The sequence below is a fragment of the Parasteatoda tepidariorum genome, chromosome 8, assembly GCF_043381705.1.
Source record: "Parasteatoda tepidariorum isolate YZ-2023 chromosome 8, CAS_Ptep_4.0, whole genome shotgun sequence".
NCBI classification, from domain to species: domain Eukaryota; kingdom Metazoa; phylum Arthropoda; class Arachnida; order Araneae; family Theridiidae; genus Parasteatoda; species Parasteatoda tepidariorum.
The window spans coordinates 43,964,515-43,980,167 of record NC_092211.1 but is presented as its reverse complement, the minus strand read 5'-3'; positions in this window follow the sequence as shown (position 1 = coordinate 43,980,167).

Here is a 15,653-nt window from a genome sequence, read left to right as displayed (position 1 = left end):
TTGTATGGCAGTATACCATAGACTAATGGTAACCATAAGGATTTGTATGGCACGTCACCATTGGCCTATGGCAACCACAGAAATTTGTATGGCAGTATACCATAGGCCAATGGTAACCTTAAAGATTTGTATGGCAGTATACCATAGAGAAAAGCTGATCTAGATCTCCACCAACGAAACAACAACTTCTATGGAGTCCTCAAAAACATCTTCTAAAAGAAATAAATATCCATTATTTCACCCCGAAGTTAATTAAATTCAACATGTAAACCCACAAGGCATTCCTGGTGAGTCTTTTCCGGCCTCCGGGTGGCCAATTTTTCCATTTTTGAGTGTTTAAAATCCGATGTTCCATTGATTTAGGCTTAGAGTATCAGACCGCCATATTAACGTGTCATCCACTACAAGTGGAATCTTTCGCTAACTTTGGCTACTTATTTTAATATTTTTTCGATCTCATTCTTGGTCAAAAACATTTTATTGCAAACGCCTATGCAATTATCTATCTGAATTTATTAAGTTTTTTAATTTCCGGCTGTCTGGTACTTTTATCAGTGTTTACATTCTCATTAGTTTTTTATTTTAATTCCACTTAGGTTCTTGCAATGCTTTTTTACATTATCTTACATATGTTAGGGCTTTATATTTATATTTTGTGTTTAATTTTTGCTTGCCATTAAATTGTTTTTTATCATGTCTCTGTGTTTTACTATTTTACAACTAATATTTCTTAAGTATCCACATATATTTGTACAATGTTCTGTTACATGTTTATACATAGCTTAGGGTCATCACTTAACTAGATTTGCTGGATTACTGGTTGACAATTGTTTTGCTTCAATATCATCAACTGGACAGTCCCTGGCCATATCATCTGCTGCTGTAACCAAAAATGCTTTTAACAATTTAATCTTTCCTTAAGTTTACAACTTTTTCGTCATAGTGATTCCCTATACCCAATTAATTTTTATTTACTATCCCTGACCAAGTGTAAATTTGTCAATAACAATTATTAATTTCACCAATTTTAATCATGTCTTAAACATGTTTTGTATTTACCAATGTTTCTATATTGTGTTCTCTTTTCTAAATGTGCTTAACACAACTCAACATAAATTTTCTGAGTTTTTTTATCCCTCACTAGTAGGGGATCAACTAATTTAGCCTGTTTTCTATTCTTAGCTTTTCATAGTCTAATACCATCTTTTTTATGGATAAAATTTTGTTCACATGCCACCACTGGTTGCACCGTTACATATTCAGCTTTTGTCCCGTTTGATCTATTTTAAACTAATTTCGCTTCGACCACCGGCCCCACTCTTTATCTTTTGAGTTTTAATAGTATTTTATTGTTTTAGTAGTCTGTTTAATTTTTAGTTTAGTATCACATATCAAAATTTAAAGAATTTTCATACTCGCTCCGACCATCGGACCGTTATTTTGCTTCGCGTTCTTTTAGGTTCCTCTAATATCTGACGCTTATCTAACTAATTATGATACCAATCAATCAAATTAACGTTTTTTATACTCGCTCCGACCTCCGGACCCACTTTCTATTTTCTTGTTTTTACAGCTTTAACAAATATTAGTTGCCTGTACTCAATATATTTTGTTCCTAATCAACATAACCAATATTTTCCCCACTCGCTCCGACCACCGGACCCATTTTCTAGCGGTTAGTACTAACTGTTTGAAATTTATTTGAATAAGAACCGCATACAAAAAGGATTCTGCAAGTAAAACAGGAGAAGTTTATCAAAGAAATTTAAAAAAAAGCTTTCTGGATATATATTTATTCTACAATTATTAAGTTTTGCATTTTTAATATCCATTGCGAAAGATTCTTGTAAGTAATTATTTTTTGACGTATGGTAAAATATCAACGAGAAATGTTGCCATAGCTGTATGGCAAAGGTATACCATAACCTATGGAAAAATATTTCTTCATAAACTGTAGCACATCTTAGTTTTATGGCAAAAATTTGCCATATAAAAAAATGCCATAGGATATTCCTATGGGGTTTTGCCTATGGCAAAATTTTGCCATACACTTTTGCCATACACTTATGGCAAAACTTTGCCATACAAAAAAATGCCATAGGATATTCCTATGGGGTTTTGCCTATGGCAAAATTTTGCCATACACTTTTGCCATACACTTATGGCAAAACTTTGCCATACAAAAAAATGCCATAGGATATTCCTATGGGGTTTTGCCTATGGCAAAATTTTGCCATACACTTTTGCCATACACTTATGGCAAAACTTTGCCATACAAAAAAATGCCATAGGATATTCCTATGGGGTTTTGCCTATGGCAAAATTTTGCCATACAAAAAAATGCCATAGAATATTCCTATGGGGTTTTGCCTATGGCAAAAATTTGCCATACATGTATGGCAAAATTCTGCCATACGTATATGGGCAAATTTTTGCCATAGGCAAAACCCCATAGGAATATCCTATGGCATTTTTTTATGGCAAACCTATGGCAAATTTTCCTAAGGGTCCTAAAATTACTTAAAATTAAGGTCAAATTTTTAACCGAAAATTTAGATTTAAAAAAAAAATTAATGAAAGTACAAAAAAAAATCACTTCTCAATTGGTTTGTGCAAAACGCAACCTTTTGAAAGCGTCATGGGCTTACATCAAAATGCTACTTTTAAAAGTCACTCGTAGAAGTATTTAAAATTAAAATAATATTTATTAATAGAAAATTTAGTATTTGAAAAGTAATCATTGAAGGGCCAAAATCACTCCTCAATTAGGTTTGTACAAGAACGTAACCCTTTGCAAGCGTCATGGGAATTACATCATAATGTTACTTTTAAAAGTAACTCCCAAAATTATTTAAAATTAAAGTCGAATTCTTTTAATAGAAAATTTAGTTTTTAAAAAGTAATTAGTGAAAGGTAAAAAAGCACTTCTCAATTGGTTTGTGTAAAACGTAACCTTTTGCAAGCGTCATGGGTTTACATCAAAATTGCACTTTTAAAAGTCACTCGTAGAAGTACTTGAAATTAAATTAATGTTTTCTTAAGAAAAAATTTAGATTTTGAATAGTAATTAGTGAAGGTCAAAAATCACTCCTCAATTGCTTAAAGCAAAAACGTAACTATTTGCAAGCGTCATGGACATACGTTAAAATTTTAGTTTTAAAAGTAACTCGTAAAAATACTTAAAATTAAAGTAGCATTTTTATTAGAAAATGTAGCTATTGAAAAACAATTAGTGAAAGTTCAAAAATCACTCCTTAATTGATTTGTGCGAAAACGTAATCCTTTACAACTATCTTGGGTATAACTTAAAAATATTTACTTTTAAAAGTAACTCGTAAAAGTACTTAAAATTAAAGTTACATTTATTTATAGAAAATTTAGTATTTGAAAAATAATCAACGAAAGGCCAATATCACTCCTCAATTTGGCTTGTACAAAAACATAGCCCTTTGCAAGCGTCATGGGAATTACACCATAATGTTACTTTTAGAAGTAACTCCTAAAATTATTTAAAATTAAAGTCGAGTTTTTTTAACAGAAAATTTAGATTTTAAAAAGTAATTAGTGAAAGGTCAAAAATCGCTTCTGAATTGATTTGAGCAAAAACGTAACCTTTTGCAAGCGTCATGGGAATTACATCAAAATGCTACTTTTAAAAGTAGCTCGTAGAAGAACTTAAAATTAAAATAATATTTAATAATAGAAAATTTAGTACTTGAAAAGTAATCAATGAAAGGTCTCCTAAAAGTACTTAAAATTAAACTAATTATTTTCTTAAGACAAAATTTAGCTTTTGAAAAGTAGTTAAGGAAGATCAAAAATCACTCCTTATTTAGTTAAAGTAAAAACGCAAATATTTGCAAACGTCATCGGCATACGTTAAAATGTAACTTTTAAAAGTAATCGTAAAAATAATTAAAATTGAAGTAACGCTTTTAATAGAAAATGTAGGTATTGAAAAATAATTAGTGAAAATTGAAAAATCATTCCTTAATTGTGTTTTGCAATAATTTTGAATGCTAAATATTTTTATTCCTTCGTATTTACAACGGATCAAGTTAAACAAGTTCTTAAATCTTATTGTTTCTGTGCAGCGAAGCAAAATATAATGTAAATAAAAAGAAAGTGAGTAAAAATTCGCGAAAAAAGTAATTAAAATTGCAATTTTCGAACAAAATTTTCGAACAAATTGAAAATGAACTCTGAATTGAAACTCTGAGTTAAGTTTAGAAGCAAGTAAGACCATTTCAGCAGGCTAAATTTTAATTCTGTAGTTGAAGTTAAAAGTTGCAGTTAAGATGGCTTGGCCATATCTGGAGAGGTTCAGAAAACAATGCAGTACGAATCGCCACCTTTAAAAATCCTTCTGAATCTCGGGCCAGAGGAAGACCTCCAACTAGATGGCAGGATGACACTACTAAAGATCTCAAAGTAATAAAGATAAACAACTGGAAAAAAGTCGCCATGGATAGAAGGCGTTGGAGGCTTCGTGTGGTTGAGCCAGCCAAGGCCTGTAAGGGGCTGTCATGCTGAAAAAGGAAAAGAAGAAGAATTAGTTTGTTCCCAAAAATTTATTATAAAAATTTTAGTGCCGTTGCTAATTATTTCCGAGAATTTTAATTAATTTAGGTTATAGGTACAAACTGAAATTGGTGATCGAAATGGGCTGCAGGTGGCGTAGAGCAGAACTCTCTACCTTTGGCAAAATAAAATCTTTCAAGTTAGGGAAATAAATGGAACAGAAAATCACATTAAACATAGTGCTAAAAGAAAACGCCATGGAAATTTAAAAAAATATTTTTAACAATTAAATACGAAAAATAGTAAGAAAAGTAAAAGTATAAGTATTTTACCACGTTTATATTAACTTGCCTTCGTGTATGTCTGTTCAGGTGGAATTTTGTAATCGATTTTAAACTAACTTCCCGACTAGCTACAGACTTCAAATTTGGCACATAGTTCAGAATTGGATGACAATGCATGAAAATGAAGAGAAAGAAGACATACAAAGTATAATAAAATTAAAATTAAAGAAAAAAAAATATTTTCGCGATTGTTTTTTGTTGTCGAATCGATTATTTTAAATAAGTGTCACATGTCAGGTGAAAAGTTTTGTGTACAGTGAGTGAAAAAATTGAGATTTTCGAAGTGAGTACAAAAAAAAAAAATCAAAATTAAAAATAGTATTTTTAAAAACCACAATTTTTTGTAGTGGAGAATAATAATTAAAAAATAAAAATTTGAAAACGTGGGGCGCATGAAATACATAACAGTACATATACACATTTTCTTACTCATACACATGCACAGCCACATCCACATCCACATGCATATACACAAACATATTCCATATACACATCCACATTCAGATATAATTACAGATATACCTACACATATTTTCATGAGCGCACATACACGCACTAATATAACATTACTTTTATGTATTTCATGCGCCCCACGGTTTTCATTTCTCAAATTTTTATTTTTTAATTATTATTTTCCACTACAAAAACGTGGTTTTTAAAAATATTATTTTTTATTCTGATTTTTTAAATATCTTTTTCTAAATTTTTAAAATTTACGCTTTACACTCTATTAGCAATAAACTTAAATTTTCAGAAAGTACGGTGAAAATAATTTTTTTGAAAATTTCAGATTGGCTTCCTCCATTAATTAAATATAATTTGTATTAAGCAAGCGTTGTTAGACTTACAAGCTATTACTATCCCAATCTGTAACCATTATATTATTACACGCTATCAACTTTACAAATTATAACTGAATCATCAATTTTTGAATAAAATGTTCTTCGCAAAAATGAAAAACCTCATAAATCTTTGGAAGAAGGAGAAAATGTATTAAAAATGAACAATTAAGGTCAAGAATTTTTTTGGGAGGTATCAAGCACTGTTTTTGAATATCTTTATACAGTGGGATAAAACCTGGCACATATAATTGAAACCTCTCGTCAAACCTTGGAACAAAAATAGATGCAAATCTCCTTCTCAATGTTATTTTGCGACAAAAATTCAGGAGGGAACAAGCCAAAAGTGTTAAAAAGCATATGATGAATCACATAGTAATTATTTCATCATTACTTCTCTCCTTTAATTTTTTTTAAATGTTAACTTCTGATACGTTGGAATAAGATTGTGATGAATAAGGCTCCAAAATAATTATTTTTATTGAATGGATCATTACTTACTGAGTAATATCTGAATTCTCCCAGAGAAATACCTCATTGTTTGTTTGTAAACTTAAAGGCATCAAGTAACAACAATGCAAAAAGTTTTTCTGTAATTTACACGAAATTATTTATCAGGAGTCTGATTTAAAATTTCAGAGAATCAAAATCGAAAGTTTATGTAAAAACATTGAAAAATGTCGACCGGACAGTAAAATAAAACTATGTAAATTGTTTTTGACTCTTAGACATTTAACCTTATCCGCCTTTAAAACCACCGGGACTAAATTTTCCGATCCAACGACTTTTAACAACCAGCTCTCCTGTTTCGTTTTCTTAAATTAAAAAAAAAAATTTATTATTGACTTTGTTTTTACTTCGGGTAAAATAAATAAAAACTTGCATTATATGTTGATCCAATAACAGCCGAGAGAAAATATCCAAAAAAGAGAGCGAGTCGTTAAATGTCGCTGGATTGTAAATTAGCCGCTACGATATTGCATTAGAGTAAAATGTAAACCACTAAAACACGATCGGAAAAAGTACAATCAGATCATAAAAAAAAAAAGATTTTAGAGTGGGAATCAAACCCTGACCGAAGGTGTCATAGGTGGAAACCCTTCATACCCCGGCTAAACATGTATGGTTTGTCTAAAGTAAGAACTCCCCGTCTGGACCCATAGCGGTGACTATGGAAACGAGGTATAACTATTTCAATAGGGGAGAGGGGTCATTGTTTTGGGTCGGGTCGCCGAGAGAAAGAGAATCTTTTTCTTCGGTCTACTGTGTTAGCCCTAGAGAGAAGAGAAGCTACCCTACCTGAAATGTGCTATTCTTGTTTCCATAGCAGCAGACAGCCTCAGACTTTGTGGCGAGGGGAGTTCTTACCGTAGACAAACTATTTACTTTTCATAGCGAGAACTGAGAGTGGAAGTAAACATAAAGGTTTGCTGGCTATCGGTTCCTCGCTTCTCAGTGGTTCATTCATTACTTACCGTTTAGTAAATTATTGGAGGTATTTGTCGTAACTTTGGCATCAAATAGCTTAAGGTAATGCCAAGTGTTCAGTGACTTTGTTTACTTATGCTATCAGTTCTCGCTTAATAGAGTGTAGGCGAGCAGGAAATGGCACATTGAATTATTGGTAGAATGTCCTTTTAGAGGAATACCCTGAAAAAAACCCGGTATTTTTCGTTACTTTGTTTCTGTTAACAAGAGATTCGAGGTAACTGATCTGGAAATTACTTAACAGAGATTCTCGTTTTTCTTTGTATGATTACAAACATTCTTTATAGTGTAAAAAATTCAAATGTTGTCATTCAAAAAATTCAAATGTTGTCATTCAAAAAATCTTAAATAATTGAAAAAGCTCCACAATTTTTTTTATGTTCATAATTATTCTACAAATGAAAGTTTCAAATACCAATTAATTGCAATGTAAAAAATTTGACTATCACAAAATCTTAAATAATTGAAAAAGCTCCACAATTTTTTTATGTTCATAATTATTCTACAATTGAAAGTTTCAAATACCAATTAGTTGCAGTGTAAGTTTTTTAAGATACATAAAACAAAAGTATATTAGAACTGCCTTAGTGGCTGAAACTTGCATTTTGACTTACGTTTATATGAAAGTAAATTAATTGTTTATAAAAGCAAACCCAATTCCCATTAGAATCAACTGAAAATTATTATTTTTTCAAATTTGGTTTCTACAAGGTCATGTAGGGCTATTCACCGAGAGAGATGGGAAATGCTAGATTTTTTTTGTGTTGAGCTGCTATGTGTCGTTGTCCCCTATGCGTGAATAATATTTACGTATTCCAATAGTCCAGGGTTACCAATTGAGGAGTGCATGACACTAAAAACTCCTCACGTGTTAATAGAAAGGGAGAAATATTGTGATATCAACACTGGAATTCAAATTCCCGTTCAGCCGGTCATGAGATTGACAGATTTGCTCTCTCGGCTAAAGTATATATCCCGCTTCAAGGGACTAAGTGGCTTCATTGGTGTTCATTATATAATTATTACTATAGGATTACTAAGTCTCCACCACCGTGTAAAGCATCCAGTGGTGAAAAAATGAAATTATGAATTCGTAATCCTTATCACATGGTTTAGCATCCAGTTTCGAAAAATGTGTGTTCGATTCTTAATGACTATGGACCTAGTTGGCACAAATAAAATTCTTCTTGTTTTATCGTTTTGTATGAAAATAGTTAGCAAACGATTTTTTTTCACAGTTAACAGTTTCAATGCCATTATTTTTATGGTTATTTGACTGTTTTGGTTGAATTTTGGAAAAATAACAATTTAATAAAATGTTATTTAACCATTTTTTCAGAAAATTTCTAACAGTGTATAGAGGAAATATTATAGGCTGGATCAAATCTGACTTTTTTCAGTTTTTAAACATATGTTTTGCTGATGAGTACCAAAATGATTCAGGATATAAAAGAGAGACAGATGTTGTTCTGACCATCAGTCACTTACCCGTAAAATCAAGCTAAACTTTTAATCAGAAAAGACATTTTTTTTATTGTTGAAAGATCTTCACGATCTACTGTCAATTATAACTGTTTTTTTAATTATTATTATTATTATTATCATTACTATTAATATTATTATTATTAAATGAGGTTTGACCCACCATACCGTATTGAAAATTTTGACAGGAAATCTTGAACTGACACAACTCGAAAAAAAGAAAGGAAAAAAAAAAAAAAAAAAAAAAAANAAAAATAAAAAAAAAAAAAAAAAAAAAAGAAAGAAAAGGAAAAAAAAAGCTAAAATGGGAATTTTAAAATTTTATTTAAATAGCTCTGTTTAATGAAAGAAACTAAATTCATTTAACAATTTCAGTTCAGATAAGTTATTTTTTTATATGTAAGTAAACATTTGATATTTTCTTAGTCACAATTATTACCTGTAGACAAAAAGAAAGGAAAAAGAAAGAAAGAAAGAAAAGAAAAAAAAAAGCAAAAATGGGAATTTTAAATTTGTATTTAAATAGCACTGTTTAATGAAACTAAATTAATTTCACAATTTTAGGTTAGATAAGTTATTTTTTTATTAGTAAATAAAAATTTGATATTTTCTTAGTCACAATTATTACCTGCAGACAAAAAGAAAGGAAAAAAAAAGAAAGAAAGAAAAGTGAGAAAAAAAGCAAAAATGGGAATTTTAAGATTGCATTTAAATAGTTCTGTTTAATGAAAGAAACTAAATTCATTTAACAATTTTTGTTCAGATAAGCTATTTTTTTTTATCAGTAAATAAACATTTGATATTTTCTTAGTTACAATTATTACCTGTAGACAATTATTGCTGTATAGTATTTAAATAATTTTTTTAAGTCAAAACCCCCTTAAAGTTGGTCCTTATTACGGAGGTTGGACCCAGTTTGTTGATTCGGAAATATCAGTTATAAAAATGATAATTCATAATTAAAATAAAATAAAAAATATAATGTAAAAGAGAATACTACAAATGATTTAAGTACCTAAACCAATTTTTTTTGTAGCTTATAAATATGTTTTGTCTAAAAAGCCAAAATAATCAAATATTATAGATAAAATCAAAGTTTAAAATGAATCTCTTAGCTAATTTTATTTATTCAAATCAGTCTGGGATTTAATCATATTGTCCTTTTGAGGAAGTAAAACATAAATTACATTAAATTATTCTTTAACTCAAAACGGACATTTCAGACACAACGCAGTAACGCCACTTAAATAAAAAATAAATAAATAAAGACTAAATATCTGCTTTTAGAGAAACTGAAGTGCTTCGTTCCTAATGTCTTTCTGAAGTTGTGAGGCAGGAAGCATTTCTAAGTGTTGGGAGTATTATCTGTGTTTATAAAACTTGAAACATTTTAATGTGTGTATTGTTTTTATTTTTCATACTTTCTGGGAAATTTTGTTACTTTTCTGATGTCATACTTTATATCTCAAGCTAACCCACTTTTAGAACTGTTTGAAAAAAATCTTTAAAAGCGCAATTAATTTTCATTACTTTCAGAAAAATATCATATTTAAATATTCCTTTCAAAGCCTGGAAACACATGCGAAAAATTTAGTTGATAGTATAAAGCTTTTGATTACTTTAAATTAAAACTGAAGAATAACTTGTTGAAAAATCAGAAAAAAGTCAGTTTGTTTAAACATTAATTAGTTACTTTATTTGTATTTTGCTAGTATTTTAGTAATTGAAATTGAAGAGCCTGATAAGACAACGTTCTAAGTTTAATGTATTTAAGTTAGATTTAAAGTTTAAACGTTGCTCGTTTTCGTTACTTTACACAATTTCTGAGTTTATGACCTATTCGTAAAAATATTGAGTGCAAATTTGGATCTATATATGTATTTGGCTCTAACGTTATGTTATACACCGAAGAGCCATTACATTATGACCACCCTGCTTATAACATGTAGGACCACCTTTAGCCCTGAAAACTGCCAGCACCCGCCGTGGCATTGATTCCACAAGGTGCTGATAGGTAGTCTGAGGTATCTGGTACTAAGCGCTCATCAACTGGTCCTGCAATTCCCTCACATTGCGAGGGGGTAGCGTGGCAGCACGAATATGGTTTTCCAAGTAGGGCCACAAATGTTCTATTGGATTAAGGTCAGGTGAAGTTGGGGGCCAAGACATGACTTGAAAGTCACTGGAATGTTTCTCGAACCAATCCATGACGATTCGACCCTTATGACATGGTGCATTATCCTGTTGGTAAACACCATCCCCCGCAGGAAAAACCGTTGCCATGAATGAGTGAACATGGTCTGCAACTATGTTCATGTAGCTTACAGACGTCAGGGATTGTTCTATGAGGATTATGGGTCCTAATGTGCCCCATGAAAACATTGTTCCTGGGCAAAAAACCATGAAAACCTGGGCGAGCCCATTGTTATAGACGGAGGGTGGTTAAACGTAATGGCTCTTCGGTGTATAAATTTTCACGTTTCATTATACTTATTCACTTTTTGCATAGTAGAAGATATTGAGGTGAGTTCACATTGAACAGTGACATCAAAGTTTCTGTGTATTCATTCTCTGCGCAAGAGCTGACAACTAAATTTTTGAATGTTTGTTGCCAAATAAAATCCAAACAGTCTAAAATTTTTTCAATGCAATTATAGGATTTTCATGTTGCATATTACATGGAGCGATGCCCGCATTTAATACACCAATATCTGCATTTAAAATACCGAATTAGTGATGAATACGGATAAAAAAAAACTTTCTTTTTTTTATGTAAAAAGGAATTTTTTTCCCACCAATTCTGACTTTTATTCCATCTGTGAAAGGAAAACATTTTAAGAATTCGGTTTTTTATTAGAAAAGGAAACACTTAAGAGTTCACCAAAAGTGAGGTATTCCTGGGGGTCGTCGTCTGTTTTTGTCGAAGGCACATGAAATCCTCTTTTTTTTAATTCTCTTCAATAACGAGAATTCTAATTTTTTATTTATTTTTTATAAAATTTTATATTTCAAAACATTTTTAACAACTTGCATTGCTCCTTTAAACTCGTTGCGAATAGTTAACCTTAGCAAGAATAGTTAAGCAAAGAAAAATAATTAAAAACATCTCAGTTCTTCTAAATCATTTAATTGAGAAGAGTTCCATAGCCAATTTTTTGAAACCGCGACTATCAGCCACCATATATGTTACATTGTGATTTTTATTTGTTTTAACCCCTTAACGGTCGGTTAATATTCAAGAAAACGGTCATAACAGTGCCTATTTTTTATACACGTATGTAATACGTACGTTTTATACACGTATGTTTTTATGCACGCATTTGATTAGTGTGCTAACATCTAGTTCAAAATAAACTAACTTTCTACAATTACCTTAAAAATATCCTGGTTCTGCCATCTGGTGTGTAAAATGAGAAATAAAAGGTATCCGGGCAAAAGAAATGAATTAGTTTTATTCTTATTGACGCGTTACTACTGAACACTCCTGCCAGCGAGTATCACGGGAGCGAGAAATAGAGCGCGAAACCTCACCCCGTCATTTTCACAGGAGCGAGAAGGAAGGGGTTAAACTTCGAAGTAAGCTATTCGTAACGACATCTGCAAAAACATTTTGAACTAAAGCCAAGAAGAATAATTTCTTTAACCGTAACCGTTTTATTGCTATAAATTTTTGAAAAGTTAATTTAGAGCACCCTGTTTATTAATAACTTAATTATTGATACCTAAAATTTAATATATTGGTGATTTTCGTAAATTTTGCGGCAGTTGCATTTATGATTGTTATTGCTACCTACACGAAGAAAAAATTTCTGGCATAATTACCGTACTCTATTTAAATGACATTTCTGGTAAAAAAAAAAGTTAATAAAGCAAAAATATACTATACTTAAAACGCTCATTAAGTAATTTTTCCGTTGGTATGGTTTACCGAAAATTTTAGTTTTCGAAATTACATTTCTTACTATCACATATTTAGTATAAAATACAAAACTGAAACGTGAATTTAACCTAATGTAGTAAAATAAAAATTACCACATTATACGGCATTTATCATTTACTAATTTCATAAAACAATATTTTATTATTAATTTCAGAAAACCATTACCAAAGCGCTTCGGTATAAAATATCGAATTTTTTGGTGGTGGCGTATAGCCACGGTAAATTTTACCATATTCTGAGGATTTTTACAATACTTTTTTCTCAGTCTTAAATGAGTCGTAAAATAAATTTTTTCTTATTATTTTGCGTCTTTATATTTAAAAGTTTCATGATAAACGGTGATCAAGAAAATGTTTTTGGGATTTTTTCATTTTAATTAGAAAACAGGATTATTTAACTATTTATAGCAAACCACGATAAGCAAGCTAAAAGCTAGTTAAGTCAGAAAACCTATCAAATAACAAAAACATAAACTTTATTATTTTTATTTCTTTCCAGACGCATATCAAATATATTTTTATCAAACAGTATGCTTTCTAGTCTAAAAAATCAGGTTGTGTTCGTAAAAGTAAACTGACTCGTTTTTTTTATTCTAATGTAACTATAAAAGTCATTTTTTTTTTAGAAAATGTAGGCGTATTTCACACCAAAATGTAGATTTCGGCCGCATCTCCACATGTGAGTGATTGCTCCGTATCCATCTGTATAAACCATTTCCTTTTTTAGTTCTCTTTAAGTATCGGTTTTGAGGCAGGAAATCACCCCTCAGGATGTGCGAAAATGTAGGAAACTTGTAATCACGAAAAAAACGAGGAGCTAAATTACTTTAGATGATTCTCTCGTAGAACTATTATTTTTTTATTTTATTTAGTTATTACTTTTTTCATACGCGGAAGGTATTATTTTCATAAAATTGTGTTTTTGCATCAGCGAAAAAGATCTTTTATGACAGAGTTCTAAAAAGTTAAAAATGTTTTTTCGGTTTAAATATGAATAGTCAATGAACTTGTTAGTTCATAGAACTGTAGCAGTGAGGTTTTATTTCGGTTTACGGTTTCATTTTTTGTGGTGTTGATAATAGTATTTTTATCTTGAATGAAAATAATAATAACTTAGTTGAAAAAGTTGCTAGATTTTATCTAACTAGTATAAGAACCGCAGTTGACTGATCGTTAAGACACGGCTCCCAGCAGAAAGCATCACTGCCTGCAGTCAGTGTGCGGGTGGGTCACCATTTGGATCAATCTGCGTAAGGACCAAGGGTGTGCGGTATTGGTCCTCGTTAAACTGTTCTACCGTAAAGTGCTCGACTTCGCGTGCTGGTCGTCGGGTTACCGAAGCGGGGGTGCCATCCCCTCTGCAAAGGATAAAATTGTGATGGCATGTCTTCGGATCATCCTCAGGGATGCTTCCCAGACCGTCGCCAATAGCCAATTGTGCAGCTCAAGTGCGACGTAAATGAACTACAACAACAATAACTATTATAATCTAACTAGTTTAATCAGTTATTCAATTACAGTTCTGATTTCATTATGATAAATTTTTATTTTGTTTTAGAGAATAAAAGCATTTTTTTGTAAAAGTAGATATTTTTTTTAAAAAATCTTGTGACAAAATTACAGCATTAAAGCTGTTCTTCAAATTTATATCATTTTTTTTATATGCAGAAATTTTATTTTGATAAGATATAGTGTTTTTGCATCAGCGAATTATATCTTTTAAAACAGACTATTGAAAAATAAGGTTATAAAAAGTTCCTTTTTCATGTAGTCAATGAACTTATTTGTTCACAAAACTGTTGCATTAAGGTTTTAATTCCCTTCACAGTTTCGTTTTTTTTTTTTTTTTTTTTTTTTTTTNTTTTTTTTTTTTTTTTTTTTTTTTTTTTTTTTTTTTTTGCAGGTTTAGGAAATAGTTTGTATAGCTTGTCTAAAGCAAGAACTGCCATAGCCAATCGTCTTGATCCGTGGCGGAGACTATGGTTACGAGATATAACTATTTCAAGTAGGGGTGTGGGGTCATGTTTACAAGGGCGCCGGCAGCGGGGTGCAAGGGGGTGCACTTGCACCCCCCCTGGCTTTTTTTTAAAAAAACAATTAAAGAGATACAGAAAAATTTTGTTATAAATTTTTTTTTATTAAACATATTTTTATGGAAAAACAAATAATTAAGTAATTATTGATATATAACAATTAAAAAATTGTTTAATCAAACAAGAATTGTAATCGTCTTGTTTGCTGTCCAAATCTGTTTTTAACTTTTTCAATGAATTCGGAGTCATCTTTGATTCTTTTCTTATGCACACTGAGCATTCACAAACTTGGCAGATATCTAAGCTATATTTTTAAATTTCATTTAATAAAATGTAAATAATATTATATTTTCTATTAGTTATTCAGTTTAACAAAGGTGTATCTGGCAACTGTAAAACTGACATCTCGCAACTGTAAAACTTCATCAACACAATAAATAATGTTAAGCGTGCACAAACACGTTAGTATACGAAACTACTGTTTGTAGTTATTTGTGTTTCAAAGTCAGTAGCTATGCCAGCGTGATCGCCTCTGGGCAAAATTTGCAAGTACAAGAAATTCGTACTTTTTTTTAAATATCTTGCTAACAATGAAGAAATGTATCTTGAAAAAATGAACAGATGAAAGTATATGCAATAACAAAACAAAATGTAATAGCAGAATATTTTAATTTTTTTTCGGGGGGAGGGGAGGGTAGTTTGTTTAGAGGGTTGCACCCCCTTTTATATTATTCTGCCGGCGCCCTTGCATGTTTAGTGTTAATCATGTTTGGCTCGGGTCAGAGAGAGGAAGGGAATATTTTTCTTTTATCTATTGTGTTAGTCCTAGAGTGAAGAGAAACTACCCTCCTTGAAATGCGCTATTCTTGTTTCCTAAAAGAAGACGGACTCAGATTTTGTGGCGGGGGGAGTTCTTACCGTAGACAAACTATAATTCAAGTTCAGCTTTTCATCATAATTTATTTTTATTTTGTGTAAGAGAATAAAAAAATTTTTTAAAAGGAGGA